Source organism: Symphalangus syndactylus, chromosome 10 (genome assembly GCF_028878055.3).
Source record: "Symphalangus syndactylus isolate Jambi chromosome 10, NHGRI_mSymSyn1-v2.1_pri, whole genome shotgun sequence".
In the NCBI taxonomy this organism is placed as follows: domain Eukaryota; kingdom Metazoa; phylum Chordata; class Mammalia; order Primates; family Hylobatidae; genus Symphalangus; species Symphalangus syndactylus.
The window spans coordinates 111158089-111184626 of NC_072432.2; the positions used below are offsets into that span (position 1 = coordinate 111158089).

At 38.8% G+C, this 26538-nt stretch overlaps 1 pseudogene; it reads right to left on the minus strand.

The window, feature by feature from the left end:
* Positions 1–1944: 1944 nt before the first annotated feature.
* Positions 1945–2712, minus strand: LOC129491052 (phosducin-like protein 3; annotated as a pseudogene).
* Between the last annotated feature and the right edge of the window lie 23826 nt (positions 2713–26538).

Consider the following 26538-nt stretch of genomic DNA (forward strand, 5'->3'; position numbering starts at 1 on the left):
GAAGATGCCATGGGCATTATAAAAAAGAATAGGGGGAAAAATATGTAGGTTTTTTTTTTTCACTAAGATTCTGCAAATTTTCTTAGAATAGGTAACTTTTGAGGTAGGCATTGAATATTGTAAAGGTTTTGGTTAAGCAGACATAATTGGACTGGGGAGAAATTCCAGGTGAAGAAAAGAGGAGAGAAGAGAAGGGTACACCCAAGAATACCTGGGGCTTCCAAAGTGGCGAGGAGTCATAGACACAGGCCATTAAGGGAGGCTTCGCTGTATTTGGAAAGCCTTTAAACCATATGGTGAGAAGGCTGCTTCAATTTCATAAGCAGCAGGCAGCTTTTAAAGAGGAATGTCTTGATTAGATCTGTATCATGCCTTAGATAATCACTTTGAGATCTTGTTAAAAACCATATTCCTGTCCCCCTCTCCCAGAGATTCTGATTCAGTAGGTTTAGGGTGGAGCCCCAGAATTTGCATTTCCAACAATGTCACATGTTACACTGATGCTGTGGGTTCACAAAATACATCACAAATAGCACTGCCTTCCAAAAGTTTTGTTTGCATGTCCCATTAGTAGAAGAATTTTGAGTGTGTATCCTCACTATATGTATTTTTACTCATTTGTAAGTTATAGACAAGCTACCATGTCAATATCTATTATGTATATCATAAAATCTATACCAATTATAACCCTAAAGGCTGAGCTGGCTGGGTGTGGTGGCTCATGCCTAGAATCCCAGCACTTTGGGAGGCCAAGGTGGGCCGATCATGAGGTCAAGAGATCGCGACCATCCTGGCCACCACGGTGAAACCCCATCTCGACTAAAAATACAAAAATTAGCTGGGTGTGGTGTCATGCACCTGTAATCCCAGCTACTCGGGAGGCTGAGGCGGGAGAATTGCTTGAACCTGGGGGGCGGAGGTTGCAGTGAGCCGAGATCGTGCCACTGCACTCCAGCCTGGTGACAGAGCGAGACTCGGTCTCAAACAAAAACAAAACAAAACAAAAAGCTATGCTAATGATAATCATTGCTTTATTTTTATTTAAATTATTAATAGTACAGAAGTTTTTGCTATCACTAAAATTATAATTATATTTGAGTATGCATCACTATTTTACAAACTTTTGTTAAAAAAATTCTTTAACTTTTGTTAAAACAGTCAAATGTGTTTCTCAATTCAGCTTTTCAGCACTTTGTTGTAATGGTTTTTGCAACTAAAAAACATGTCTCACAAAGACGCATAAATCCAAATGGAAGAATTTCCTTACTGGCTGTTTTAAGTAATTCCCATTCACCAAATTTGAAAATGCTTATGTTAAAATTTGGCTAGTAGATTTCCATCTTCTTTGATGTCAATCAGTAGTTCTTACAGACAATTAGGCAATATTATGGTTGTTTTATTGTTATCAAATTTGATGGCTGGGTGCAGTGGCTCACGCTTGTAATCCCAGCACTTTGGGAGGCCGAGGAGGGCGGATCACGAGGTCAGGATATCCAGACCATGGTGAAACCCCGTCTCTACTAAAAATACAAAAAATTAGCCGGGCGTGGTGGCGGCGCCTGTAGTCCCAGCTACTCGGAGAGGCTGAGGCAGGAGAATGGCATGAACCCGGGAGACGGAGCTTGCAGTGAGCCGAGATTGCGCCACTGCACTCCAGCCTGGGCGACAGAGCGAGACTCCGTCTCAAAGAAAAAAAAAAAAAAAATTTGTTTCTAATTCATTATTAAAACTTTAACTTTCACCTTGAAGGGATAAGTTATTTTTTATTTTTGCCATACCAATAGCTGTTTTTAATTTTTTAGAGGAAATACTATAATTAAAAGAGTTCCCAAATATTTAACAGTTCCAGCAATGATTATTTCTAAAATGTAAAGATTTGAAACATAATTTATACAAAGCTAAAAACCAGAAGGATTCATTCTTGCTTTTTCCTTTTTTAAAAAATCCAGACAATTTGTTACAAGACAGTTCAGCATGTGATAGCAGCTGCAGCCTCAGTCACCCTTGGAATCGCTGTCCCTCCTCATGGGGACAGAGCGCCGCAGTGAGGACAGCAACATGTCTTCAATCGGCTTCTTAGGGTTTTCCTCCAGGTCCATCTTAATTGCTCCAGATTCAGACAGTTTCCGCTCCAACTCATCTCTTGTCAGGTGTGTGCCGCCAAACACCAGAGGACGATAAAACTGAGCCTTAATATCTCCTTCCAGGAAAACAAATATCGTGGGCAGATTCCTGTCAGGATAATTGGGTATGCAGGTTGTTGAAATGGCTTTGATAAATTTGACATCAGGAAGCTTCCTGGCAAGTCCACTGAGGTGCAGGTTTATCAGGGCACGGAGAGGAATTCCTCGTTTGTAAATGTGCAAGATGACCCACGAGCCCTCATCAGCTTTGGCAACTTCTTGAACATGATCCTTCCCTGAGATCTCCAAAACTTCTCCAAATGTATTCTTCCGTTTAGATGCTTCCACTCAACCAGTCTCTGCCATGTGTACATTTCAATAGCACATTCATCCTCCTCATTAAACTCATCTTCATGATCCTCCAGCTCTTTCAAAGTTCTATCTTTATATGTTATCACCACTGACTGCTGGAGGATGCGTTGCTCCTCTTCCACCTCCTTTTCCAATTCTTTCAGACTTTCCTTGGGGGGCAAGATACCCTTTTTGGTAAGATGTCATTCCACTCAGTGTCTGCGTTGGGGTCCTGCATCTTGTTTCCAATCACTCAAGCCAGTTGCTCCACCATGTTTATTAATATTAAAAAAATACTTGAGAGGTAGCATGCATGCTATGGATAGCCCCGTTATCATCACAGACAAGGTTAGCATATTTGGAACACTTGTCTATTTTGTAAATATATGTTTTTAGTTCTAATTTTTAATACTTTGCCACAAGCAAACCTCTGTGCTGTAGAAAATACATCCATAAGTAAATATAAATTGAGTTTAATTTATTCTCTCAATTTATTCTAAACAATTAACTGTATTTTAAAGTTTTTTTAAACATAAAATTAACTAAACTGATGACATCTTGCAGTATTTTGTGCACTTCTGGCTCCAATTCCTTAGTTGCAAATACTTGCCTGTATATAGCAGGATGTCACATGTGATCTTTCTCAGGAAACTTAGCCAAATCCTTTTAAAATTTTGGTCAAAGGAGTCACTCTGTTACTTACACAGCTTTACTGTTAAAGAAGTTATTTACTCCTGGGAATACATCTTATCTGCATATTTTACCTTTGGCGGTTTGAAAAAAGTGCAGTTCTTCATACATTTTATTATTGAAACACAACCTAGTGAAAATCATATGCTGAGACTTGGTAAAAAAGAAATATTTGGACCCATTCAAATTACGTAACAAACTTTGTAAAACAGTAGAATTTGTCCAAATTCTTGATTCAAAATAAAATCTCAGGAATGGTTTCTATAAATCTTATGAAAACAGATTCAAATTCTACTGAACTTCCTTGTTTGAAAGATTTTAAACTGGCTAAAAAGTCCCGTATTTGTTGACAAAGGTGTCCATTTTAGTTTGTACCAAATTATTTTGCATGTATTATTTTAACATTCACCAAAGCAAAAAATTAGAATTTCATAATAAAATGTAGCCTTTTGATTTTCACTGTTAAAAGGAAACTTTAAGGTTGGGCGCAGTGGCTCATGCCTGTAATCCCAGCACTTTGGGAGGCCAAGGTGGGCAGATCACCTGAGGTCAGAAGTTTGAGACCAGCCTGGCCAACATGGTGAAACCCCGTCTCTACTTAAAAAAATACAAAAATTAGCCAGGCGTGGTGGCAGGCGCCTGTAATCGCAGCTACTCAGGAGGCTGACGCGGGAGAATTGCTTGAACCTGGGAGGCGGAGGTTGCAGTCAGCCGAGATTGCGCCATTGCACTCCAGCCTGGGGGACAAGAGCGAGACTTCGTCTGAAAAAAAAAAAAAAAGGAAACTTTATGTGTCTAGTGAAAGCTTTTAAAGTAAAGGGTTGAGTTTTACTTAATTTAAACATCTTTGAAAAATTGCACAGGCTTGTGTCTGTGATTTAGAGTACATTATTTCTCTTTTTTCTTATTTTTGAAGTAGTTTGTTAATTGTGATTGGTTCATGTTATCATTACCATTATTTTAAAGCACAGTTCTGTATATGCATACCATAATCATTAACCAATATGTCAAGATGCAATATACACATAGGATGAAACTGTTAATGAAAATATATCTAAATCCATACTTTAAATGGTCTTCTAGATAATTTTGAATTTTTAAGGCCAATTTCTTATTACTGATTTTATCTTATAATGTGTTTGATCAAGAGTTTATACGAGGGGTAGTAAATAGATTGGGTAGTAAATAGATTCAAGAAACAATACAGTTTTCCAGAAACAGCTAAGAAATAAAATACATGTCTGATCTCAAGGAGCTTTAAATTACATAGAGACAGGATGTATTCTCATGAAGCCATTCCAGGAGACTTACAAAGCCATGGATCACTGATTTGGGCAGGACTGTAAACTGAGGAGTATGAGGAAGGAGGCAGGCTTGCTTTTCCCATGGAATCACTTGCTCCTTGTTGAATAAAGTTGTGCCAGACTGATTCATTTCTGTTGACTAAGTCACCTTCATCCAGCCTAATAACTCAGAGGAGAATATAGTAAGACCCAAACACTTTAATATGAGTGAGTTTTAAGGTATTTTATACTTTTCAGGGTTTTTGTGAGGATCAAATGCCTACCACATTGCCTATTATATTGTATGTGCTCAGCAATTAGTAGTTATTATTGACAGGATTAGCAGGAGGGGTTTGGATGTGGGAGGGAACAGCCTTGTGTGTATCTCTGAGGAGGTGTGTGGTAGAGAAAGGGCTAAAGACATTCTGAATCTATTTTAGGATATTATACAGTTCTGTGAGAATGGGTAAAATGCATAAAGTATACTCTTAAGGGTATACGTGCACTATCTAGGGGGATTGAAAAAAATGACTGTTATGGAAGGAAATACTTATGTCACTAGGGAGCCTAATTAGGGAAAGTGGGTTTTAAGAGGAGTTGAACTTTGAGTTGAGAGATAACCAATGAAGTTAGGTGAAATTCAGGAGAGTGAGAAGATCAGGAAATATTCCATGTGGAAACATTGACATAAAAAAGTAGATCATGAATAAAAGCCTGAACTCCTTAAGTTTCTGTTTTTTTTTTTTTAATGTAAAATGGTACCTAATTCCACACAGGCAAACAAAATTCTCATTTATTCATTGTCTAAACACACACACACACACACATTTAAAGACAGGGTCTCCCTCTGTCACCAAGGCTAGAGTGCAGTCACGTGATCATAGCTCACTACAACCTCGAACTCCCAGGCTCAAGTGATGCTCCCATCTCAGCCTCCTGAGTAACTAAGACTACAGGTGCATGCCACTCTGCCAAGCTAATTAAAAATAATTTTTTTTGTAGAGATGAGGTCTCACTATGTTTCTCAGGCTGATCTCAAACTTCTGGCCTCAAGCAGGCCCCCTGCCTCTGCTTCCCAAGGTGCTGGGATTACTGGTGTGAGCCACCGTGCCTGACCCTAAACCCATATTTATTAAATGCCCACTATGTGCAAGTCACTGTTATAGGCATTGGAAAACAGCAGTGAGCAAAAGAAATAGTCTCTGCTCTCATGGAGTTTACATTCTACTGGTGGCAATAGACACAAAGATAAGTGATAAACAGAGAAGAGAAATAAAGCAGGATCAGGGTTTTGAGTATAGCTCGATTGTGTGTGTGTGTGTGTGTGTGTGTGTAAGCATATCCTAGATTCCCTAAAACACAGAGCCTGAGATACACCTTATGTCCTAAAAATCTTAGGAGATGCGGTTCCAGGGCAGCAAAAGTAGGGGAAAAGAGAACATAAAGCAGTGAAATCAGAGAAGCAAATAAAAGGTGGCGCATTTGGTCACAGCCCCAGAAGGCATAGTTGGCTGCTTGGTCACTAAGGACATTTCAAGAGAGGCTATATGGAGCTTTATGCTTTAAAACTGTCTGCTGGAGGGAGGAAAGGAGGGCAGTTTATGTTGCTTTCTTCCCATCTTTTGTTTCTCACCGATCAAAGCTTTCCTAACACAATGTTCCACTTCTGGTTTGTGTTATCTGGTCTCTCTGGGAAGCTATTGGGGAAGCCAGAACCTTCATGGGCCAAGTTGGTTTGGACCTGGACTCAGGAGCTATAGATGGCTGACTCTGCACGGGGAAAGCCGACTCAGCCAGCAGAGCTAAGAGATGAGCAGATGAAGGTGTCAGCCAGGGGTTTGATCACAAGAATTGCAGAGCTTTAATTGCGTTTGGTGGAGCTACTCCATCTAGGAAGTAGGGCAAATGGCTGATGTCTGGGAACAGGTAGGACAAATGAATCTGAGGAAGCACATAAATTGGATCTGGTATATAAGCTCTTTTCTATGGTGGTCAGACCTCTCAGATAAGGTGCTACTTGAGCAGAGTTCTGAAGTAAGTGAGAAGGCCAACCAAATGGATATCTGGCAGAAATTTATTCTTGGCAGAGGGTATCTCAAGTGCAAAGAGCGTGAGGAAAGAATAGGAGGCAGTATCATAGAGTATTTGAGGAGCAGAAAGAAAGCCAGTGTGGCTACATTGGAATCAATTAGGGAAAGGGTGATAGAAGATGAGGTCAGAAAGGCAATGGGGTCCTAGCCCATGAAGGGCTTTCTGGGCCATGATAAGGTCTTTGGCTTTTTATTCATAGTGAGGTGGAAGCCACTGGAGATGTTGAAGCAGAAGAGTGACATTGTATGACTTTTTTTTTTTTTTTTTTGATAGCGTCTCTCTCTTCTTGTCACTGAGGCTGGAGTGCAGTGGAGTGATCTCAGCTCACTGCAACCTCTGCCTCCCAGGTTCAAGCGATTCTCCTGCCTCAGCCTCCTGAGTAACTGGGATTACAGGCACCCGCCACCCATGCTGGGCTAATTTTTGTATTTTTAGAAGAGATGGGGTTTTACCGTGTTGATCAGCCTGGCCCGAAACTCCTGACCTTAAGCAGTCCACCCACCTCGGCCTCCCAGAGTGCCGGGATTACAGGCATGAGCCACTGCATCCAGCTCTGACTTAGTTATTAAAGGAACATTCTGGCTTTTGGTAGAGGATAGTTTATGGAGGAGTAAAGGGGAAAGGTGGGAGACCAGCTTGAAGACTCTAGGATCAGATGGCGGCTGTTGAGATAGGGAGACAATGGATTCTGGTTATATTAAACTAGGGCTGTTGGTGTGAAAGAAAGAGAGAACTTATGGATGATTTCAAGAGTCTTGGCCTGATCAACTTGAAGTAGAGAAATGAGTCTCACTAAGGCCAAGTTCATTTCTTTTGATAGGAACTCATCTATTTTGCCAATAAGAAGCTGTTGCCGAGCAGGATCTTCCATTGTAGAATATTCTGAGTTGAAGTCACACATAATGCATAATATGTTCAATTAATTTATGTTTTAGATCCACTGGGTGTAAGTCAATTGAAATTTAAAATTTTCATTATGCATTAAATCTAGTTATAGTATCTCTGTCAAAGAAAAATGCAGAATTTAGCCCTAAAAGTAATAAATTGCCTAAGCGGTGGCAATTAGTGTGTGTGGTGGTTGTGTGTGTGTGTGTGTGTGTGTGTGTGTGTTGGTTGACGGATGATGAAATGAATTTATTTTTAGTAGCCCTACAATGAAAGGGAGGCAGGAACTCCCATACAATATTTTAGATTGCTTAAGATGTTGTCATGCCAGTTTTCATTGTTATTGATGCTAAACACTCTAAGAATATCTCTGGCTCATACAAAAGGTCCTGAATATTTCAATGATATATTAAACAAAAAGGCTTCCTAGATGTCTGTGAAACAACACTGATGGCTTCAACGCATGCAGTGGTAAGCATTTATTACAGCACCTGGAATGCAGTTACCTGGTTGCTTTCTGTTCCATTAACAAGTTGTGAAAAAGTCTTGATGGAGCTTTTAGCTGTAAAACACCTTAGAGCGTAATCTGTTTTTAGAAGATTAATTCCATCTGAAATAGAGAAGCAAATGATAAACAGCTTAAAAGACACCAGAGAAATAGATCGTGTTACAGTTGAGGACAATAATATTGTTCCACATTTAAGAAAATTTTTAGCAAGAGAAAAAAAAATCTGAAAAAACCATGAGTTTAGCTGTGTTTATTGCAAGAAATTAGTTCGGATATTTTTGCAAAGACGTGTTAAAGGGGAACTAATAATTAGGACTTTTCTCAGCTAAAAAGAAAAGACGTAGAAAATGTTATTTTAAAAATATTTTTGGTTTATGTAATTATTTGAAAGCTCCCCTTAGACCCTAAAAACAAAAACAATCCTCCAAACCTTAAATTTATGATTTATTTATTTACTTATTTTTCAATCTGAACTTTCGAAAAGAGTGACCGCAAACTCGAGTGAATCCTGATGTCTAGTCAAGAACAATACAGATGAGACTTCACTGGCAGAAGTTCTGCTTGGGACAGACAAATACTTTATTGATAAGGAGATAAATAATTCGATGTGTTCTCTGAATCTGCAGGGAATATGGTTAGATTACAATATTTTATTTGTTGTTTTTTTTTAATAACAGAGGTCAATGCGCATTGTTGTCAGCAACATCAGTAAGAAGGAAGTACCACCTCAGCTGTAACCCACTACAGCTGAACAAGAGAAACTGATCCAGGTTTTAGTGCAGCTCAGGGCATTCTGTGAATGATTAGCAAATGTGGATACCCAGTATGCCTTGTGGAAAGACACACTTGATGATAAATAACACTCTTTAGAGTTTTAGACAGACAGGCTCAGGGAGAGATACGCTGTTTACCCAAAGGGTAGTAGCATATGACATTTATCCCCGCAAGGAGATGTTGCAGATGGGAAATATTATCAATTCCAGAGGAATTTTTAGATACATTTATAGATGATACACATGGATGTCTGAGTGCTTCTGGGACATTCCAGCATCTTTGGACTTTCACTTAATTCACTAGTCATCCATTGATAGTGAACCTGATGTGCCATTAGTGAGGCCTTAATGTAATATCTTTTATGTTCTAATTTTAGGAAAACCTGGTATAATGAAATAGTCATAAATTTATTTTTGCAGGGGATTAGGCTAGGCAATGATAAGTAAGAAATGAAGGGCATTTTCTTATACAGATTGCTATTATCTGGTAAATAATAATAGTAATTATTATGTTTCCCTAGGCGACATAAGTCCTGGTTGGAATGGCATGACATTAACAGTAACAACACATATTTCTTTGGTTTTCCTCTCATCTGTAATTGCAAGACCTTCACTTCTGGAAAAGGTCCTGCATTTATTGTTGAGAGTCCCACATAGTTTCTGATGAGTACCACATATGTCCCCCATATTCTTACCATTTCTTCCGTTGCCTCCTTCTGCTTAGGCCTCCACCCCTCTGACGTTTCACTGGGCCCACAGCCAAGCTGCCCTTTATGGGTTCCACCTTTGTTGCTAAGCATCACTACCATTGATGCGTGAGAGTTCTTAGGTGGCAATGGGGCCTCATACTTTCTGAAGTCCTTAGGGTGCCAGAGCCACATCATATTCCTGGCAGAAGTAGATAGAATGTTTCTCTCCCAGTTTTGGGTTATACCATGAAGCAGAGCTATTTGTGCCAATTGTCTTAAAGAGCTCTACTGCAATAGTTCTCCCTTTTCTCATCCATAGCTTTCCCTCCCTGATCCTTTCTCCTTTCCCTCCCCGATTCTTTCTCCTTTCCCTCCCCTTCTCCGCATCCCCCATCACCATAAACGCAAATGAATTTCATGGAGACTGGGGGTGGAGAAAAGTGAGGGTAGTGTAAGCAAATCCAGGTGACAACTCATAACTCAGAATCACTCCCTCCTCCAATAACCACTGTTATCAGACTGTCATGCATATCTGATTCCCTTTTCACTTGGGATAAAGGTCTCTTAGTTCTTATAAATACACTCATAGTCAGCCTACTTTATCAGGCCTGAAACCATGCTCAAACATTATAGGCTGATGTCTGTTAATAATAATTTACATCTGAATCTCATCACAAAGCGTTTTTATAGACACTATCTCATTTTTCGCACAAGAGCTGATGATTTTTTGGACATTTTACAGAGGAGGACACTGAGGTTCAGAGAGATTGACTAATCAGGGTCATACAGCTTAGGCTTTGCATGCAGATTCCATAGTGTGGTATTCATACTTCACCACTCACTGGCCTTCACTCACTGGTAAAAGGAAAGAATATATTTTCTTTTTGAAGATATTTTTCTTGGATCCTCCTGACCTCCCATTCTATTTTGGAACAACTACTTTCTAGTCCTGTTGCATAGCTCTCCACCTGGGATACGTGTTCATTGAATTTTTGCTTCAAAAATAACATGCCTTTTCATTTCCTCTCTTTCTAGCTCTCCACATGTATCCTTTGCCCAGTCATAGAGAATTGTGTGCAATCTTATGAATGCCCGTGCCCCTTCCACCTTTGTGACTTTACACATGTGTCTTAGATTGGGTTCCCTGAAAACAGACTCTGAGATGGAGAATTGCATGGGGAGTGCTCTTGGGAGATTCACTCACAAAGAAGTGATAAAGGAAAGATTGTAAGGAATTGAGGAAAGAGACATTGTAAGGAAGACGGGATTGGGCAGAGGAAGGAGCTGATGTGCAAGGTGGTTGCAACTGAGATCTTAGACAATCCTACAGGGAAAAAAACCTTGGGGCTAGATGGTTCCCTGAGGCTGAGAGAAATTCCCAGTCAAGAACAAAGATGTGAGCAGTCAGCATCTGCTATTACCAGCAGCCGGGCGATAAGTGAGTCAGCCTTGAAAATATTAGTGAAAATATCCAATACAGTGAATATCCACTCAGTGAAAATATCCACTACACGTATTTTCTCTCTAATGTCCTTACCCAGCTTAATTGTTCAAACTCATGCCATATTTTACTTGTTTAATATTTGAATAATTTTTTTCTGTTACTAGTAATTTTTCTTGGAGCTTCCATTGACATTCCCCCTCTTCACCATGAGAAAATAAACATATGTTTGAATTTAATTGCTAAGCTCAACCTGCTTCTTTATTTTAAAATGACTGCAATGAAATATACTTTCTTTTTGAAGACATTTTTCTTGGATACTCCTGGCCTCCCATTCTACTTTGAAACAACCGTACTCTAGTCCTGTTGTATAGCTCTCCATCTGGGATATAGGTTCACTGAATTTTTGCTTTAGAAATAATATTTCTTAGATTCCATGTCTTCTTGTTTCTTGTGTTTCTGTTTACAGCCGCAAGTTACTTTTTACAAAGGACTGATGGAGGTAAAGTTTTTGTCTAAAAATGTATTTGTTTGCCTTTACTTGCTATTTTGGCATGAATAGAATTCTATGCTCAAAATAATTTCTACTCATAACTTTAAAGGGTTACTACATTGTCTTTTAGCAGCTAATGTTGCTGATGAGAGGTCTGATGCCTTTGTGCTTCTCCTTCCTATATAGACAACCTGTTCTTTTTGGGTGACTATTTTTGGATGTTCGTATTGTCCTCAGTGATCTGAAATGTCAAATTATCCCTAGAGATGGCTCTTCTTAAAGTCATCCTGTTAGGCACTTTGTGGTTGCCTTTAATCTCATGGCTTCTGTCATTTTTCAGCTGTGGAAATTTGCCTCCAATGTTTTCTTTCCTTTATTTTCTTAGTTTTTTCTTGTATCTCATTCATGGATCTCCTCAACTGATTCTTTGTTTGTTTCCCATTTCTTTTTTCTTTTTTCTCAGTGTTTTGGGATATTTTCTCTTCTTCCACCCCCCATATTTTCTATCAAATTTTTTATGGCAGTTATATTTTTAATTGCCAAAATTTCTTATTTCTGATTATTCCTTTTTATGACAACCAATTTTTGTTTTACAACTGCAGCTTTTCCAAAACTTATGGCAAAAGAGCTGGACTTTCATACTCCTGAACGTCTTGGTCATTAGAATGCACAAAAGTGTGTTTCAGTAGTTCGAGAGCATTTCTTCAAAAACGATCCCAAGAGATATGGATGGAGCATTGAAGTAATAACTTACCGATACAATTTTGACTGTGATGTGATTTTTTTTTAATTGAGCCCTATGAAAATGGTTCAAATGAGTTTCATCTCATTTTAAATTTGTTACAACCCTACCTGGACATTTCTTGGGACTCATTATAACTTTTCAGGCAATATCTGGGTCTCACTTATTAGCAAAGTGGGATTAAACCAGATGGGGCAGCAAAAGGGTTAAAGTTAATTGGATTAATTCAAGGTGAGGAAATATTAAGAGTTACCATTATGTATAGATTAGAGAGCCTATAGTGAGATGGTGAGTTATAGAGAGATGGAGAGTTATGGTGGGAAAGTTACAGTGGGAAGTGAGAAGTCCATAGAATATGGTCAGATGTTAGAGGCTTTTTGGCAAAAGATGATGAGAGATTCCAATTTAAGGTATGCATTTTCCCTTATTCATGATCTTCATTGCTGAAGTTATTGCAAACAAAGAAAAATTTACTGTAAATAAAGGATAAAGGACTGAGAAGTTATTTCAAGTGCCGTGAAAAAACACTGCTGATGGGTCACTTTCCTCCTAAAAATTTTAGATAGTTGAGAATTCAGAAGAACTCAATTCTATGTAATATGTTACAGTTATTTTTGAATATGAAATCTGATAATTGTGAGCATTGCCTAGGTTAGGATTGAGAATGAATTATTACTGAAGGCTTTTTGGCATAATCTGTACCTGTATGTTTTTAGACATGGAAAAAGAGAAAGAGTAACCTCCCGCCCTGGCTAAACTCCACACTTCTCTTTTACTCCTCCAATAAAAATATCTTTAATTTTTTTGGAAAAAGCACTAGATTGAGAACTTTATAACCCTTGGGGAAAAAATCTGCAAAAGGGCCAGTCTTTGCCTCTGGGGGTTATAAAATATGATAATTAATATTATATGATGACATTGCTCAGAGCTATCCTGTTCATCAAATAACTTGTCCATTTTTACTAATATGATTGGATAAATGCTTGCATTCATATGGGGGTGCCAAGTCCACTCAACCTCGTTAGATGGAAACCTTGCCTTTCATTTCTTTGGTGTCTCTCCAGATGAGATAGGGGAGGGTTCTGTGCACAGCTGGGATGGATACAGTAAGGGACACTGACTTACTCATTTACTCTGAGAATTTGTGGGCAACCCTTGGAAATATACAATATTAGTGTAAATTTTAGAGTTTACTGAGAAATATGCTGTAAGAGAATATTCAACTTTGAAATTTTGAGAAAGGGAAGTAGCAGACACATGGACACAAAGGTGAAAACATTTATTAAATTTAAACATTAAATGTAAGGGCAAAATGAACATTACTCTTTAATCTTATAAACTGCAAAATAAGTCCAGTAACTTCAAGTTGACACAAAAGGCAGGTTTCCCTTACTCCCCTTTCCTAGGACTCATCACATTAATGTATATATATGGGCCCAGCATCATCATTATGCATGTTTTCTGTTTCACCACTATGCTTTCTTTAGCATTAGCTCCATGATTGGATTTTGAAATATAGAGGCATTGATCACAAATTTTAAATTAAAAAAAAAAACAAACAGTAGGTATGACGACATTTCCCATGTTTAAAGAGCTCTTGTACTTGCCACTTACCAATTTCTCAGGCACATTTAAAAGGCTTTCGGGTTAACTGTAGCAAAGCCAAACACTACAGTTCTGTCCCATCCATCTTCAGAATACAGGAAACAGATCAATATTTGAGCTGCTTGAATCTATAAGCAAACCTTTCAAAGGAGCCTAGTACAAAGAATAACAATTCTTTAATTAGTCTCATAACATTTTAGAAACCGATTTTGATATAAGTATTCACTATATACAATTTTTTTGGTCTTTATTAATGGTTTGTGATAGGGTAAGTGTACAGATTTGTGCCTTACTAAGAAAGGTCCAATTGAACATGTTTTGTTTAAATTAACAAAGAATTGTAGGAAGAATTGAGGGTTGAAGGATTAGGTAATAAATAAGAGAAACAGATGCAGATGAAATACTACTTGCTTTGTGTTGTGTATTTTAGGGAATCTTTAATTCACCTGAATATGGCCATGAGTTATGCTTAGAGTATTGTATTAGAATTCCTAGTAGAAAGGGATTTAAATATACATGTAAAGTTAAATATGGTTAGACAGTAAAATATTGATTGCTTACCACAAACAATGCAGCAGGGTATCTAACACTTGTTTTCCTTGTGGAACATAATAAGGTAATTAATTTATCTCTAGCTGAGTTTTATTTGAGAAATTTTCTTGCATGTGAAACAGATTTAAATGTATTTTGTGTGTGTCTCAAATAGCTATTTGTGCTATAATAACCATGTGCAGTTTGTGGCGGCACTTTAATAATCATCACCTTAAAAATCGTGATACTTTCTTCTTTTAAATAGTAAAATACAAGGCTCAGTAGTAAAATAGCACTCTGGATATAAAAGCTAATGACTAATAGGAGAGTTCTGACCCTCTGAATTGCGTTTACTGTTCACCAATGATTATGTCATTAGGAATGAATTAGATAGTCAATGAGGTGAATCTTCAAATCAAAGCTGCCACTTTGAAATTTTCAATAATCTGTTCACTTGTAGGATTAGGATAGTATTTAACGACCATCAGTGTTCTATTGCTGGGGTTATGTGGCCATGAAAAACAGTTTTCTTATGGTATCATTTTTTTTTTCTCTCTCACTTTTTTTCTTTTAAAGTAACCATATTTTTTAAACCTTGAGTTCTCTGATTATTTACTCTTGATGTGAACAGCCAGGCAGAACCAAAATAACAGGCTATTTACTATATGGAAAAATCACGGGACAGCAAAGAGTGGTGGGGTCAAGCAGAGATCAGAGGACTGTCCTAAAAAGTGAATGTTCCAGAATATTGATGGCTGATGATTCTTGTTTCTGCCTCTCATTCATTTGTTTCTGCACACTGTTTTTACTATCTCAATAACGTAAAGAAACATTATGACTATCAATGTTTTTTGTCTACTGGGAACATTCATTTATGATTTTTAGATCTAATTTTGTGTACACTCTTTTTATTGCAAAAACATTACTTTAGGTCTTTGGTGGATACTCAACCATTTGTACAGACTAGAATAATAGCTACAAGAGTGGCTGCCATTTATTGCATGTTTGCTATGTCCTAGATCAGCGGTCTCCAACATTTTTGGCACCAGGGACAAGTTCTGTGAAGACAATTTTTCCACAGACAGGGTGAGCTCGGGGTGATAGTTTGGGGATGAAACGGTTCCACCTCAGATAATCAAGCATTAGATTCTCATCAGGAGTGGAGCGTGCAGCCTAGATCCCTCTCATGTGCAGTTCACAATAGGGTTCACTCTCCTATGAGACTCTAATGCCACTGCTGATCTAACAGGAGGCAGAGCTCAGGCAGTAACGCTTGCTTGCCCGTGGCTCACCTAGTGCTGTGCATCCAGGTTCCTAACAGGCCTAGGACTGGTACTGGTCTGAAGCTCCAGGGTTGGGGACCCATGCCCTAGATGACATGCTAGAGACATGCTCTGCATCATCCCATGTAGTTCTTACTGTTCATCTAAAAGCAAGGGATTATCATTTCCTCTTTACAGATGAAAAAAATTCAAATTTATATGGTTAGTTGATGATCAAGTTGATGACCTGAAATTTGAATGCAAGTCCCACCAGTATGTAATCTACACAAGGGCAGGTATTTTTGTATTTTGTTTGCTGATGTATCTATCTATAGTGCACAGAATAATATCTGGCACCTCTTAATTTCTCAACAAATATGTGTTGAATGAGTAGATGAAGATATATTTAGTTCCAAAGTCCGTGTTCTTTTACTACACAGCATTACTTAGTTACCCTTCCCTACTACTACTGGAAACTTATGATAAGAGAATATTTTACGTTAAGATTTTTTTTTTTTTTTTTTTTTTCAGACGGAGTCTCGCTCTGTCGCCCAGGCTGGAGTGCAGTGGCGCGATCTCGGCTCACTGCAAGCTCCGCCTCCTGGGTTCACGCCATTCTCCCGCCTCAGCCTCTCTGAGTAGCTGGGACTACAGGCGCCTGCCATCACGCCTGGCTAATTTTTTGTATTTTTAGTAGAGACGGGGTTTCATCGTGGTCTCAATCTCCTGACCTCGTGATCCGCCCGCCTCGGCCTCACAAAGTGCTGGGATTACAAGCGTGAGCCACCGCACCCGGCTACGTTAAGATTAAACTTCAGAATCTCTAAAGCATTCAGCAGAACAGCAGATTATCCAAAAAATAACATCTTTCATTTTCTCTTTGGTTCATGGGATGATAGAAGTTCGAAATTCATTGTAAGGGTACAAAAGAATACACACACACACACACACACACGTCATTAATGTATGTCAGCAGGTTACTTTTTTTGACAATAAAATCACTTACCTCTACAGAACATGCCTGAAGCATGGCTCAGATTACTTAAAAATCACGACTAAGCGTCATGAGTGTCCTGATAAACACATCTAATTCTGGCCTCCTAGCCTGGAATAAGAGGCATAGCTATCTTTCATATGGCCTTTAATCCTAGGCAAACCTGTGCTTCTCCTCTTGTGGAAGTCCTGGATACAGGACAGCGTCATGAGGCAGAGAGGCTTAGTAGATAATGTATTGTCTTATGGTCTGTATATACCAAGGAGATACACACAGGTAGGCCTTCTTTGATGGATATTCTGGATATCCAGGTTGTTTTGTTTACCCAGCATCTATTCCACTTTCTTCTGGTAACATCACCCTAAGATTCCTTTGGGGAACCATTTCTTGCCAGGCCCATCCTCCATCCCTTATTTCATCTCTTCTGGCTACAGAAATTGATTCAGGAATGGGTGGGTGATCCAAATTGGTTCAATTCAGGTCAGGTCTGGGACTTTTGCTAGACCTTTGGGAAGTTGGGCTCTTTCTTCTGGGGCTTCTGAACTTGTAGACTGTTAGTTTGAAGTGGTCAGAGACTGCCATAGAAAAGGATCTTGACTGAGAATGAAGCTAACACAGAGGAAAATAAGAGGCCTTGGTAATAATATTTACATTACAAAGCTTAATCTACCTTTGAATTTTTAAGATACATGAACTACTACATGTCCTTATTTGCTTAAGTCTCTTTGGGTAGGTTCCTATCCCTTGTAATGGCTTGGCAAGTAGTGGCTAAGAGTCTTCATATTTTGATGTAGACTTCCTTTCTTGCTTGTCTTCCTTTTGTTTGTTAAATTTCCCCGAATCATCACCAAAACACATTGTAACTTTGAAAAACTCTTTCCCTTGGGAACCGTCATTTGATCTATATAGTGGCTATGTGACGGTGGTTCGAGTAATACTGGGCACCAAGTAATTGAACAAGAATTTCCTAAATGTGTTTAGTGGAATACTAAAGTGAGACTTCTTTTTCAAAATTTTGTTTTTATTTTCTATTTTTAACATTTTCGTGGGTACATAGTAGGTGTATACATTTATGGGGTACATGAAGTGTTTTGATACAGACAGATAATGTGAAATAAGCACATTATAGGGAATTGAGTATCCCCTCAAGCATTTGCCCTTTGAGTTACAAACAATCCAATTACACTCTTTAAGTTATTTTAAAATTTACAATTATGTTATTATTGACTATGGTCACCCTATCCCTATCGTACTATAAAATAGTAAGTCTTATTCATTCTAACTATGTTTTTATACCCACTAACCATCCTCATCTTCTCCTCAGCGGCAGCCTGCCGCCAACCCCACTATCATTCCCAGTCTCTGGTAACCATCCTTCTGCTGTCTATGTCCATGAATTCAATTGTTTTTATTTTTAGCTCCTATTTGTTTTCTGGTTTCTCTTTCTTCCTTCTTTCCTTCCTGTTTTCCCCTAGTGAAGGTGATTTTTCTCGGGCGATATGATTCAGCTTCCTGGTTTTTATTTTTTGTGTATCCATTGTATGTTTTTTGGTTTGAGCTTACCATGAGGCTTGCAAATACTATCTTATAACCCGTATTTTAACCTGATAACAACTTAACACTATTTGTATAAACAAAGAAATAAAGAAGCAAAAAGAAAACTAATAAAAACTCTATGCTTTAACTTTGCTCCCTCACTTTTCAACTTTATATTGTTTCTATTTGTATCTTTTTGTACTGGCTACATCTGGAAAAGTTGTTGTAGTTATTATTTTTGATTGGTTCTTCATTTAGTCTTTCTACTTAGGATAAGAGTAGTTTACACACCACAGTTACAGTGTTATAATATTCTATATTTTTCTCTGTATTTACCATTACCAGTGAGTTTTGTACTTTCAGGTAATTACTTATTGCTTATTGATATCATTTTCTTTCTGATTAGAGTTCTCCCTTTAGCATTTCTTGTAGGACAGGCTTGGCATTGATGAAATCCCTCAGCTTTTGTTTGTCTGGGAAAGTCTTCAATTCTCCTTCAAGTTTGAAGGATATTTTCACCCGATACACTATTCTAGGGTAAAAGTTATTTTCCTGCAGCACTTTAAATATGTCATGCCTCTCTCTCCTGGCCTATAAGTTTTCCACCGAAAAGTCTGCTGCCAGATGTACTGGAGCTCCATTGTATGTTATTTATTTATTTTCTCTTTCTGCTTTTAGGATCCTTTCTTTATTCTTGAACTTTGGGAATTGTATTGTTAAGTATCTTGAGGTAGTCTCCGTTGCATTAAATTTGCCTGGTGTTCTATAACTTTCTTGTGCTTGGATATTGATATCTTTCTCTTGGTTTGAGAAGTTCTCTGTTATTATCCCCATCTTGTTCTCTACCTCCTCTTTAAGGCCAATAAATCTTAGATTTGCCCTCTTGAGGCTATTTTCTAGATCCTGTAGGCATGCTTCATTGTGTTTTATTCTTTTTTTTTTATCTCCTCTGACTGTGTATTTTAAAATAGCCTGTATTCAAGCTTACTAATTCTTTCTTCTGCTTGATCAATTCTGCTATTAAAGGATTCTGATGCATTCTTTACTATGCCAATTGCATTTTTCAGCTCTAGAATTTCTACTTGATTCTTTTTAATTATTTCCATTTCTTTGTTAAATGTATCTAATATGATTCTGAATTCTTTCTCTGTGTTACCTTGAATTTCACTGAGTTTCCTTATGACAGCTATTTGAATTTTCTGTTTGAAAGTTCACGTATCCCTGTTTCTCCAGGATTGTTCCCTGGTGACTTATTTAGTGCATTTCATGAGGTCATGTTTTCCTAAATGGCGTTGATGCTAGTAGATGTTCTTTTGTGTTTGGGTATTGAAGAGTTTGGTATTTATTGTAGTCTTTACTGTCTGGGCTTATTTATAGCTGCCTTTCTTGTGAAGGCTTTCCAGATATTTGAAATGACTTGTGTGTTGTGGTCTAAGCTGTGCTTTAGGGGGCGCCCCAAGCCCAGTAACACTGTGGTTTTTGCAGACTTGTAGAGGTACTGTCTTGTTAGTCTTGGACAAGATCTGGGAGATCTGCATTACCAGGCAGAGACTCTTGTTCTCTTCCTTGCTTTCTCCCAAACATACAGAGTCTCTCTTTCTGTTCTGAGCTAGCTAAAGGTGGAGGTGAAGTGACACAAGCACCCCTGTGACCACCAATACTATGACTACACTGGGTCAGACCTGAAGCCAGCACAGGACTGGGTCTCACCCAAGCCCTGCTGTAGCCACTCCATGACAACTGCCTATATTCACTTAAGGCCCTGGGGCTCTACAGTCAGCAGGTGGCAAAGTCAACCAGGCCTGTGTCCTTCCTTTCATGGTGGCAAGGACCCCCAGTCCCTGGGTGGGTCCAGAAGTGCCTTCTGGGAGTCGGGGACAAGAGCTAAATTACTTAGAAGTTTACCTGGTATTCTATTGTATTGTGGCTGAGCTGGCACTAAAACCACAAGATGCATTCCTTCCCACTCTTCCCTCCCCTTTCCATAGGCAAAGGAGCCTCACCCTGTAGCTACTGCCACCCTAAGCCATGAGGAGTAATGCCAGACTACTGCTGATGTTCCCTTAAGGCCCAAGGTCTCGTAAGTCAGCTTGTCATGAATGCTGTCTGGCCCATTACTCACCCTTTAGGGCAGTAGACTCCCCTCTGGCCCATGGGAGGTCAAGGAATGTCATCCAAGAGCCATGTCATGGAATTGAGGACCCCAAGAGCCTATTGTGTTCTACCCCACTGTGGCTGTGCTGTTACCTAAGGTGCAAGACAAAATCCCATTTACTTTTCCCTCTGCTTTTCTCAAGCAGATGAAGTTTTGCCCCACAGCCACCACGGTTGGTACAGTGCTGAAGCCAGCAAGTCTCAGAGGCTCACCCAAGGCCCTCAATGTAGTACCTGGGTATTGTTGCTGGTTGTTCAGGGACAAAGGACTCTTCAGTTAGCAGGTGATGAATGCTGCCAGGGTTGTGTCCTTTCCTTCAAGGCGATGGGTTCTCTTCTGGCCCAGAGTTTGTTTAGAAATGTCATCTGGGAGCTAGGGCCTGGAATGGGGGCCTCAGACTCTGAATGGTGCCCTGTCCTGCCGTGGCAGAGCTGGTATCTTAGATGCAAGACAAAGTCCTCCCTACTCTTCCCTCTCCTCTCCTCAAGTGGAAGGAAGAGGTCTGTTTTGGAGCCTTGAGCTGTACAGCCTGGGATTAGGGGAGGGGTGATACCAGCACTCCCTTGGCTGCCCCAGCTGGTGTCTCCATATGTCATGTACCCCCTCAGTCCACTTCCTCTGGGCCTAGTTCAGCACTAGGACTAACCTAAGAGTTTCAGTCTTTATGGCCTAGACAGCCTTTCAAATTTGCTTGGAGACACAGAGTGTTGCAGCCGTCTGTGGCGAGGTTTGCAGGCACTCAAGTTCGGACTGCTGGGATGGTAATTCCTTCTGGCTAGAGTTAATTTAAATGCCTTGCCTGTGGGTAGGTGTCAGCTGGGTTTGGTCCAGTTTTTCTTTCTGCTCTAACAGGACAAAACTGAGTTCAATGCCTCACAATTGCTGTGTTCTCTCTCCCGCAGCACCCAGAGAAACTCTCCCCGCTACTCCTCTGCTGCCAGGGTTGGGAAGGGATGGCACTGGCGATTCAGGACTGTTTTTTTCTATCTCTTTAGTGGCTCTCTCTTTCAGTGATATGAAGTTAGAACCAGGTACTGCCAGTGTTCACCTGATTTTTGTTTTTTGTGAAAGTGGTTTCTTCTGTGTAGCCAGTTGTTAACTTGGCGTTCTTGTGGGAGGAATGATCATTAGGTTTCTAGTCTGCCATCTTGCTTTGCCTTCCTCTAAATTGGGATTTCTAAATAGTTACCATGAGGACAAAGTCAAATATGTTTGGGAAATGCTAGGTTAAACAAATTTAAACAGATTTATTTTCTGCAAATATTTGTTCATTTAAACTAAGAAGAATTAAGAATTTCCATGAGGTGCATAAAAAAGTTTTAAAAATGTAAAGTTTTCCAAACAATTTAATCATTGAGCCTCTTGCCTGTTATTTTGTTGTTGTTTTTTTCTCTCTCTCTCTTAGCTTCCCTTTTGGGATTTAACTTTGGAGAACACATTTAGGGAAATATCATGAGTTATGGTTGCTGAGGAAATTTTAAATTAGGTTCTCCAGGAAGGGTCCTGGCATCCATGTTCCAGGGAAATGAATTGTTGTCGATGGTTTCTTCCTCCAAGCTGGAAGCAAATTTAAACCAAAGAGGGTTTAAAAACACACCTCTTTCACTGGCCCATAACTGGGGAGCCTATTGACTTTACCTGCACAAGAAAACACAGATAGAATCAGAGAGAGGAAGAGAGAGAGAGAAAGAGAGAGAGAGTTCAAGAATTGAAGAATTGGAGGCTGATATCCGGTTTAAATTTTGAGGTTATCACAAAATGCTAATTTCAAGCATCCCCTTTTGTTTTGTTCTACGGTATGTAGAAATCCAGAAGGAATGAGCTTCTATAATCTGATAATGAGTCAAGATTTTAATGGCAAGTCTTCCAACACCCTGCTTATTTTAGTGGAATTTTGGGTAATCAAGGCTTATTTCTGCTCAGTTGTGCTACATGTTAGAAAAGGGCAGTGATACTCTTACTTTTCAGATGAAGAAACTGATGCTTAGAAAGTTAGGGATTCTCTGAAGTTACACACAGAGTGAATGGTGGAGCGAGTACTTGAAATTTTCTCTATTGCCCATGGATGTTATCCTTGGCCATACTTCTCAAAAAGGGGTGTAGTTATTGTACAATGAGGCTATAAAATATTTCTAAAATCATTTCACAGTGATGGGTTACTAGGAGTATTATGAATGTGATGTTACTGTGTAGTAGTTACTAACAAAATAGAATAATATTGTGGAGATTTTCTTGCATAGGCAAGAATACCATTCTCTGCTAAGTTAGAAAACTTTTTTCTTTTATTATACTTTAAGTTTTAGGGTACATGTGCACAACGTGCAGGTTTGTTACATATGTATACATGTGCCATGTTGGTGTGCTGCACCCATTAACTCGTCATTTAGAATTAGGTATATCTCCTAATGCTATCCCTCCCCTCTCCCCCCACCCCACAACAGTCCCCGGTGTGTGATGTTCCCATTCCTGTGTCCGTGAGTTCTCATTGTTCAATTCCCACCTATGAGTGAGAACATGCGGTGTTTGGTTTTTTGTCCTTGCGATAGTTTGCTGAGAATGATGGTTTCCAGCTTCATCCATGTCCCTACAAAGGACATGAACTCATCATTTTTTACGGCTGCATAGTATTCCATGGTGTATATGTGCCACATTTTCTTAATCCAGTCTATCGTTGTTGGACATTTGGGTTGGTTTCAAGTCTTTGCTATTGTGAATAGTGCCGCAATAAACATACGTGTGCGTGTGTCTTTATAGCAGCATGATTTATAGTCCTTTGGGTATATACCCAGTAATGGGATGGCTGGGTCAAATGGTATTTCTAGTTCTAGATCCCTGAGGAATCGCCACACTGACTTCCACAATGGTTGAACTAGTTTACAGTCCCACCAACAGTGTAAAAGTGTTCCTATTTCTCCACATCCTCTCCAGCACCTGTTGTTTCCTGACTTTTTAATGATGGCCATTCTAACTGGTGTGAGATGGTATCTCATTGTGGTTTTGATTTGCATTTCTCTGATGGTCAGTGATGATGAGCATTTTTTCATGTGTCTTTCGGCTGCATAAATGTCTTCTTTTGAGAAGTGTCTGTTCATATCCTTCACCCACTTTCTGATGGGGTTGTTTTTTTCTTATAAATTTGAGTTCATTGTAGATTGTGGATATTAGCCCTTTGTCAGATGAGTAGATTGCAAAAATGTTCTCCCATTCTGTAGGTTTCCTGTTCACGCTGATGGTAGTTTCTTTTGCTGTGCAGAATCTCTTTAGTGTGCTTAGATCCCATTTGTCAATTTTGGGTTTTGTTGCCATTGCTTTTGGTGTTTTAGACATGAAGTCCTTGCCCATGCCTATGTCCTGAATGGTATTGCCTAGGTTTTCTTCTAGGGTTTTTATGGTTTTAAGTCCAACATTTAAGTATTTAATCCATCTTGAATTAATTTTTGTATTAGGGGTAAGGAAGGGATCCAGTTTCAGCTTTCTTATGGCTAGCCAGTTTTCCCAGCACCATTTACTTTTATTCAGTCTATAACCTTTGTAAATGAAAAAATGAATTAACAGGACATTTAAGATTGGTTCTCTATTGTTTTCAGAGCATATGCTCAAATAACTTATTTCCTGAATATATGTTTTGAGAAAATGACCTGTCAAAACAAAGTCTGATTTTGTTGTTATCTCCTTTCAAAACATACATTTTTACTAAAATAAAATACATCCAATTAATGTTACTTAGAGTAAAAGACATGCAATTAAGTTCACATTTCAAAGTTAACTTCTCTGAAGGGCAGACAGTGCACATTAAAAAATGTCCTTCATTCTAGTCTGCATAGTTTATTCATTGGTAATAAAAAATACTTGGTTTAAAATGAAATTGTGTGAGAATTCAAATTTCACTTGACTAAAACAGTTGATTCTACTTCTGTTGTTAAATGACATTCAGAGTTGAACCAAGTAGATCCTAAATGCACACAAAGACCATGCTATATTTTTTTCCCTTTGTAATTCATTGATTTTCAAAGTCATTGGAGCATATTTTTGTTTGTTTTTAAAAAATGTCTGCCGTCTGACACAGCCTTTGCTGAGTATTGAGAAACATGCTTACTTGCTCTTTGTTTTGTTTTAGAAGGTGGATTCTTTCCCGTTAGCCTGGTTTATCTGCATCTGCAGTAATTAGTTGGATGGTGAATTAAATAAGTTACACCTGAGTTAGTTGAGAGCTTTAATCTGCCTGCATGAGTAGGAAAATTCTAAGCTTTTACTGAACTGAAAACTCAATTCATTGGCAAGATAGAGGGTGACAATGGTAGCAGCTAATGAGCTTCTGTTGGAAGAGATTGAATAATTATTTAAAAATTCATTCATTGGCTGATTCAGCTGTCAGGACAAAGCATCGTCACACATATGGCCTGGCTGCCTGGGCCTCTGTATGCTGAGGTTACTGTGACACTTTCAGGAGAGTTCACTCTCCAAAGCATCAACAACCACATTTTGACAATAGGAGTAAATGTGTGATGGACCTGTGTTTCTTAACCAAACTGAAATTCTGAATTTGGCTAACAGTATCTTGTATTGAGGAAAAAAATGGCTGTTCCGTCTTCTGTTTGTTTTTAAAAGCCAGCAACAAGCTCTTGGCATCAATATTCATAGTGGGTTTTCAAACACTCCGCAAAAAACATCAATAGCATCTGCTCACACCCCATCACCCTATCCCACATTCATTTGGTGGATAGCTCTAACTAGCTGGATGGTTAAATTCTGCACCTTTCTGCATTTAAACTCAGCACTGTGGACTAACTCCAACATAGTTAGAAAGTTGCTTCAAAACAGTTGCATTTTGGCTTCTACCTTTCTCACTCATGAGGCTCAGGCCACTTAACTAAATAGCTGAGCCAAAAACAGTGGACTCCAATCCTAGCCCCTCTCTTTGACTTGCTGAAGACTGTAACAATCCTTGGATACAGAGGCAAAAGACCAAGATTTAAATCATGGTTGTATATTGGCTAGCTTTGAGCTTTTGGTCAAGTTCCCTAATTTTAGTCTTAATTTTCCTCATTTATAAATATGGGGATCATATTTCTGTTCATCCCATCCCACAAGGTAACCAGCCCAATCTGGGAGGATCTTTCATTTTTATTTACAGTATTATATTTAAATAAATGTATACTTGCTACCTTCTGGTCACAGAATGTCTCCTGGAGAATGTCTATTTTCATACCATATGACAGATCTTTGCATATTTGTGGGCTACTATCATGTAACTGTCAAGCCAACTGTCAAGCCAAAGGAGATAAGCCATTGCCATTCAGCCTTATTTGCTGTCATCATGGCATAGTTTCCTAAACCTTTATCCTCCTGCTCATATTCCTTAAGGAGGCCACTGGTTTTCTCAATGTACCTATTAAGGTATGGCATTCAAAACTGAACACAGAACTCAAGTTGAGGGTCTTATATGTGTGCTTAATATGTCCTTATTCTGGAGATCTCAGAATGCAGTCCTAAGATTGCCTTAGCTATTTTTGTTAGCTAGATCTACTGATCTCATATTGAAATTTTAGTCCACAAAACCCATAGTTCTCGTTTACATCAACTTCACAGGCCTTCATATCTGCCTTCCTATATTTAATAATAGTGATGTGACAGCTTTTATCAAGCACTTACAAATGCAAGGCACTATGCTGAATGATTTGCATACACTAACTGTTTATCTCTTAAAATTAAGTTTTAGGGCAAAGTTTATTATTTTCTCTAATTTACAGATGAGAAAACTGAGGCTTACAGAAAAAGAAATATGATTTTCTTGTGTAGAGCTTGTATAGTGCAATCCTGCTAAGTTTACTTATTATAGAAACTTTTTATTTTTTATTTTTAAAATAGTTGCTTGGAATTTTCTATATAGACAATTATGTTGTTGGTGAATGGGATACTTTTATCTCTTTCTTTCCAAACTGTATGCCTTTAATTTCTTTTTCTTATGTTATTGCATTGGCTAGGACCTCCAGGACAATGTTGAGTAGGAGTGGTGAGAATTGACATCCTTGTCTTGTTTCTTATCTTAGGTGGAAACCAGTCTTTCATTGTTAAGTATGATATTAGCTATAGATTTTCTTGTAGATGACCTTTATAATTTTGAGGAACTGCCCTTCCCTTGGAACTGCCCTTTCTGGCTTGATAAGACATTGTTTTTAAAATCATGAATGGGAACTGAATGCAGTGGCATGCACCTTTAAGCCCCAGATACTTGGGAGGCTGAGGCAGGAGGATTGCTTGAGCCCAGGAATTCAAGACCAGCCTGGGCAACATAGCAATACCCTGTATGAATGTGCCAGGGATGGTGGCTCATGCCTGTAATCCCAGCACTTTGGTAGACCAAGGAGGACAGATCTCTGGAGCTC